Below are 6,521 nucleotides of genomic sequence, written 5' to 3' on the forward strand. Positions count from 1 at the left end.
CGCTTCTGTCCGAAATCTACAAGATGTCAGGAAGAAAAAACTGGACATTAGTATGAGGTTAAGATGGGGAAAAACATGTCAAATGTAACCATAACCACTTTTTTCTTTATTTTACATCAATACCTGGCCAGAGTATCAGCATTAACGGAATAGCCATGCCTACCTAAGAGGCAGCGGTGGAACATCTGGCTCCAAAGCAGGCCGAAACAAGGCACAAACTGCATTTGTGTGGCTCAGTCTGAGTGTGACATTGCTGGCTTCAGTGGAATTCCAGGCCTGCTGCCTTGTCTGTACACACTGTGGTTGTATCTTGTTTGCTGTACAGTACTGCTGTGGGTGATCATGTGGAACCCAGACTGGTGCGCTGGCCATGTTGTGTGTGCTGTCATCTCAGATGTGCACAGAACATTGAGGAGTCACAGATCACTACCCCTCGGGGAGATGGAGTTTGTGTGTGTTAGAGAGTGGGGAGTGTGTTTGTGTGTGTGTGTGTGCGTGAGAAGCTGGTTGTTATTTTACTCCTCATGTTCTGAACTACCTCCTTCAGCCTTGCTGTCAGCCTGCCTTGACACCATTACCTGATTGACTCAAGCCACATATGAGAGCTCCACCTGAACAGATTCACATAAGCACATTAAGGCAGTAACAGGGGCCTGCAAATGCAAACATATTAGCCTTGATTTTGATTTTGCAGTCCCCCATTTTCATATCCTGCCAATGTCCCTTGAGGTGAGATAACGATTAATCTCTATAAACAGAAGAAATCTCTAACCAAGGAATAATATTTCTGTTACCAAAAGTTCATTTGTAGTCACTTTTCATACAGGCCAATCATGTTGGATTGCACATTCAGGTATAAAGAGAGCATGAAGAGAGACTACATTTGCTTCAATTTCCAACCATCAGCAATAATGTAGCATTTTATTAGCCCTTTTTATAGTGAATTTACATTTATAAAAAACAACCAGTCGACAGAACAGGAAGTCTTAGCCAATCTGCAACAAGCTTGTTTCTAAACGCTCGGCTTTAAAGCTCTGAAAACGTTGATAAATTAGACATTTTAGCAGCTAAAGAACAAGATAGTCAGAGCAAGGAGTTGAAGAAAATAAATATTTTATTATTATTGCATGTATTAGTTGATCTCTTTGCAACTTATTTCACCCAGTGACTGTCAGCAACCAGTTGCCAACTAGTTGGAGAACAAACATTTTTCCCGAGTGACTGAAGGCTGACAGGTGAACAAGTCTCTAGGCCAGCCGTGGCTTTAGCTTTGTGTGTATCATACTTAAAGGGGATTGTAATAATAAGCGTAATCTTCTTGTATGCTCAGATTACTATTACACTTTTGTAGTGGAATATAAACATGTAACTGTACAGTATGTGTAGCTGGATCAAGGTCTGAAGGTGTCATGAACTGTGGTTCGCACACAAGCGGGACCCAAGAGCACACACAATACGCTTTAATGTGGGCAAGTTCAAGTTTTATTCACACAACAAAAACCCGAGACAACCCAGGGAAATGAGTAACTAGTCGAAAGAAAACCAGGAAAGCAAAGTGGCACAGGGGAGCCGTGGTCGAGACCGTGGGAGGCTGCAACAGAAAGGGGGAAAGGTTACTAGAGTGCAGGGCGAAGGCAGTCTGGCTTACAATCTGAGCCGGACCGTGGAACCCGGATAGGGGAGTACGTCCGTGGAAGGTAAGTCCGAGGAGGCGGAGACGAGAACAGGTGGAATACTCGGAGGTCCAAGCGGGCAGGAGGACAGGCAGGTGACTAGCGCAGCACGCCGGACAGAAACCTGAGAACACGGAGGTGAAATTAGCACAGCTCATGCGACACTAAGCACATACAATGGTTCAGCGGTTACCAAGTTACCACTGTGAAGTGACTGATGGACTAGCGTGGAGCAGCTGTCTGTGCAGGGTTAAATACTCCTCCACCAAATCGCCTGGGATGAGATGCAGGGGGTGTGGCCGCCGGGGCATCCAACGCACTCCTCAGGCACAGAGCCACGGACCATGACAGAAGGTTTGTCATTGACGTCTTTGTTCTTCTGGGATATTTTTCACTTGGGTTACAGGCAGGTTCCTGAACATCACATGTTACTGTGTCATGCAGTGTTTATAGTTTTTCCTTTCCTCATCTGCCTGATATAGCATCTTATAGTGTGTCAGCATGTTTAATATCGGAACACGCTGACACACTATAGATTTCTGTGAGAGAACTTAAAGCATACTTAGCCACAGGTTGAGACCAGCGGTTAATCCTCCTTTACTATGAAAATCTGTATTTGGAGTTCTGACTGTGTGGGTTTGGTGACACTCAACAGGGCACCGAAACAAAACCAGAAAAAACTCTGCCCAGTTCAGTGATGCATTTATGGCTAATGCAGTCCACCTTTAATCATCACTTTGACTGATGGCTGGAAAATGAATTAGCTGATGAGAGAAGTAATGTTTGACTGGCATTCGGAGCTTTTAGGCATCAGCACGTCATCATTAGTAAACGCGCGGCATAGCACAACACAACACATACAATATCTGCACTGGTGGCGTGAAAAGGATTTTCCATCTGTCTCCAGCTGTCCGTCAGTATGCTATGCACACAAACAGAAACACACACGTCGACAATAAAGACCAGGCAGTGATGGGTTTTACATCGCTGCGAACACGAGATATGACTAATCATGATTATACGCGAGCAGTCTATTCCGGGCCGAGCGAGCCTATCGCTGCATAATCAGGGGAAAAGGGAGAGGGAGAGAAACTCCTGTCACAGATATTCGGGTGGAACCTAATATTTGCATAACTGTGTGTCAGATAAGGGGGGAACTATTATAGCGTGGCACAGCCATAACCAGCGGGCATACAGGCAGCGAGGCATTATGGGGGCTGATTGGGGATGGTGTGTGTGGTGATTCCATTAAAGATCCCCAGCAGATGCAGTGGATTGAGAGTTATGGTGGAAAGTGTGTCAGACCTTTCATGCAGAAACACTGAAAGTATTTCTGTGTCTGGTTTTGAATGCAGTGAATAATGAGCAGTTTATGACATCAGTTCTGCCTCGCATCGTGGAAAACACCCAAAGAAGTCACAGTGGGGTATGCATACAGTTGATAATATTGTATTGTACACTTTGCTGGTCTCATAATCCCCTTAACTCTTTGCTGTCTCGTTCGCTGAGTGTTTCATGCTGAAAAGCTGATCGTCACTTTAAATCCTTTTTATTTTTAAAGTTCTGCAGCAACTAACTTTTAGGTTTCTGTCACAGCAAATGAGTGTCGTGGAGAATTATCAACACAGGCAGCTTTCAGCATGTCACCTCCTCTCTCAGTATGCAGGCACATGATTCTGTCTAGACAATGGTAGACAGGCAGCTGCCTGCGAGCACACTCACACACAGACATGCAGACTCTCACCGCAAAAGCATTCTGTCCCTTTCTTCTTGAGCAGTTGCTTTGGAGCACCAAAACTAATAGATGAATGTGCTCGGCCTATCAATCAAGCGGGACGAACAGGAAATCAATAAGCACAGGCAAACATTTAAAGGAATGCGACACACACACACACACACACACACATAATCTGAGCTGTGTGAATTTCCCTTTCATGGACACAATAGGGTCCTGGGGAGATGGCTACACATTGACCCAAATTTTCTTAGCCGAGGACCCGCGGCTTCCACTTACAGTCACTCCGTCACCTTCAACCTGTTAATCAGCAGATTCCCTTCTTAATATTAATAATAATTCCGAGTTCTGAGTCGACACTAGGGGTTTGGTGGTGTAAAATGATTTGTCAGACACCAGATCCTGGTTTACGTTCAGTCTGATGTCTTTATTTTGTTTTCACTTGAAGGTTAAAAATCATAATCTGTATATCAGAGATGTACACAAACACCATGCCATCACCCACGGGCTTCTCGGCTCTTCTTCTTCTGTTAAAAGTGCAGTGAGTCATTTTTGAGATTATTTACTAGAAAACAAAAGTTGGACTCATAAACATACATGATGAGTTTGCAATTACATCTTCCAGCAAACTGATTTGTTCTCATAAACTTAGAATGAATCCATTAAAAGCACAAAGGAGTGGGCACCAGTTTCTGGAAGCCATGAATACCATGCATGAATACAGTGGCTGCATACATAGTATACATAGTATGCCTTATGAATAACTTTTAATTTAAAGATCACATATAGCCCTTTCAAATTATATATGGTCATTCAGAATTTTTATTTCCATCTCTTTCTTTATGGCTTTCTCCTCTAACACTCCTCCCTCTCATTCTCATTTCCACATTATTCTCCTCTTCCTCACCTCAAACCTCATCTCCTGAGCTCTAGCATACAAAAAGATGCTTATTTATTCCTGATGTTCCTGATCTCACTTAGTTATTGTAGACATGCGACCCTCACGTCTCCAGGGAGCTGATAACGAGCCAACTAAACAACAACAGCTGGCTATAAGCTAACATTATCCCAGCTAATGTTAGGCTTGAGTGTTTTAAAAATTACTTTCCCAGTTTGATTACATTCTCACATTGAACAAGAATTTATTAGCTAAGTGTTCAAATCCAACGATGTTAGAGTCACTTCAGATAAAGGTGCACTATTACTGGCTAACAGCGGCAAAAAACAGCAGCGCTTAGCGACAGAAAAGCTCACTCAAGCTAAGTGTTGCTTACGTCAGGCAGGAATAAGCTTCAGTGACCCACTGACTCGTATTGTTGTAGAGCCTTCGTCTGGACACATATTGACAGCTGAGGTAAACAGCTCACTGGCAGTCTACACTCGCTACAGCTGAAGGACAGCTAGACTTGTTTATCCTACATTGACTGCTATAAGCTAATGCTAGCCAGCGTGGTTAGCAAGCAGCATTCACAAGCTCCATCGGTGTAACTGCACGGAAACATAACTGCTAATCAGTGCAACGCAACAGAAAAATAAAATCTGGACTAATTTGTCTAATTTGTCAACGTTTTCAGAGCTTTAAAGCCGAGTGTTTAGAAACAAGTCTGGACTAAGTGGACTGACTCTGACTCCACTTAGTAAGCCCTATTGCTTGTCGGCTAATTGTGCTAAAAATGCTCGACAAACACCACAAACATGTTGCAGAGGTCGAGTTAAGTGACTCAAATCATTAAAAGTGAAGCAATCCAGCAGGTCTGAAGCATCCATACCTCTACTTTAAGACAGGTGAGCCACTTGCCTGTTTATCCCTGCAGAGTTTATCCAATGTACCAGTTCATTTTAAAGCTGAAATTTGGGATTTTTACCACAATGCAAGTATGAGTGTATAAATGTGTGAGAACTGACTCCTGTCTTAAGTGGCTATTGGAGGAACTCCAGTTTTGGGCACTCCTGCTCTGGCTTTATTTTTCAACCCCAGGCGTTGCCAGTTGGTTATAATATGCCTTTTCATAACGTTAACCGCTTACTCAGAGCATTTAAATGAGACACCGACGGATCCTTTTCCTACAAGCATCAATTTGGGAGTGATACCTGGGACGTCACAGCACCAGTGCCAAAGGACACCCAGTGAGTATATGCGAGGCTGCAGCTGCTGTGACAAAATTGCAGCATTTATGGGAATGAGATTCAGAGACTTCCTTCAGTCACTTTTTTCTCCCGCTCTTCGCTTTCCTTGCACGTTTACATCCCCACAGCCCAGATAAATGCGCAACACAGCTCCTTTTACGGGCACGAAACATGGCATTTGAGACACACGAACACAAAGGCGGAGAGCAAACAATAATTAACGAGACAAAACTTTTGCTGTTTTGTTGACAACAAAGCGAGCGGATGAAAGGGCAGAGGGAAACATCTGGAAAGTCTGATGAGGGCCTTTCAAGTGGGACAAGAGATGAAAACTCCTGCCTTCCAGGCATATTAACAAACGCTTTAAAAGGAGACCCACTCCTTATTGAGGAGGGGGGCCCTTTCAGTGGGGCCTCTTTGCTGTGCTGGAGTTTTGTTTTTCTTCATCACCAAACAGTCAAAGAGAATTTGTGAGCAGAGCTTTAGAACAATCTGGGTCTATATTTAGAGAAACGAATGAATCCACAGGCACAGGCAGTAATCAGATAATTAGGAAAGCAAATTAAAATAGACAGATACAGTCTGTTTGCTGGAGGCCATGTTTAAATTCCGACTCCTCTCCCCTCTCTTCCTCCGTTTCTGATTCTTTTCAATCTGTTAACTCCACTCTTGTGTCCCTCTGCACCTCGAGCTACATCAGTGCAATCAATACCGAGGTACGTTTTCACTGCACATCTTCACTTTGACAGATTAATGGATCTGTGTCTGTGGACTGCTTTTTTCTTTTTTTGTATGTGTGCAAGCTAAAACGGTGTAGTGTTTTCATTACATTTTACATCCCTCTGTCCAGCGACTGTGGCCCGTGGCGTTATTTCTTCCCCCAGTTCGTCAAAGTCACGGGGTCAGAGCTTGGAGCGTCTAGCCTCAAGCTGCACATGTAAAGATTTGCTCCCCCTTTCTAGCTCCGAACTCGATGGAGCAGACCC

General features: G+C 43.8%; 1 long non-coding RNA gene across 1 annotated transcript; it reads right to left on the minus strand.

Annotated features, from left to right (window-relative positions):
* Positions 1–1,500: 1,500 nt before the first annotated feature.
* Positions 1,501–5,091, minus strand: LOC112843065 (uncharacterized). The gene is made up of 3 exons (XR_003215181.1): positions 4,683–5,091; positions 1,875–2,087; positions 1,501–1,797 (listed from the first exon to the last, which is right to left on the minus strand). It is a non-coding gene; the product is annotated as an uncharacterized LOC112843065 (long non-coding RNA).
* Between the last annotated feature and the right edge of the window lie 1,430 nt (positions 5,092–6,521).

This window comes from Oreochromis niloticus, linkage group LG3 (assembly GCF_001858045.2).
Source record: "Oreochromis niloticus isolate F11D_XX linkage group LG3, O_niloticus_UMD_NMBU, whole genome shotgun sequence".
Taxonomy (NCBI): Eukaryota; Metazoa; Chordata; class Actinopteri; order Cichliformes; family Cichlidae; genus Oreochromis; species Oreochromis niloticus.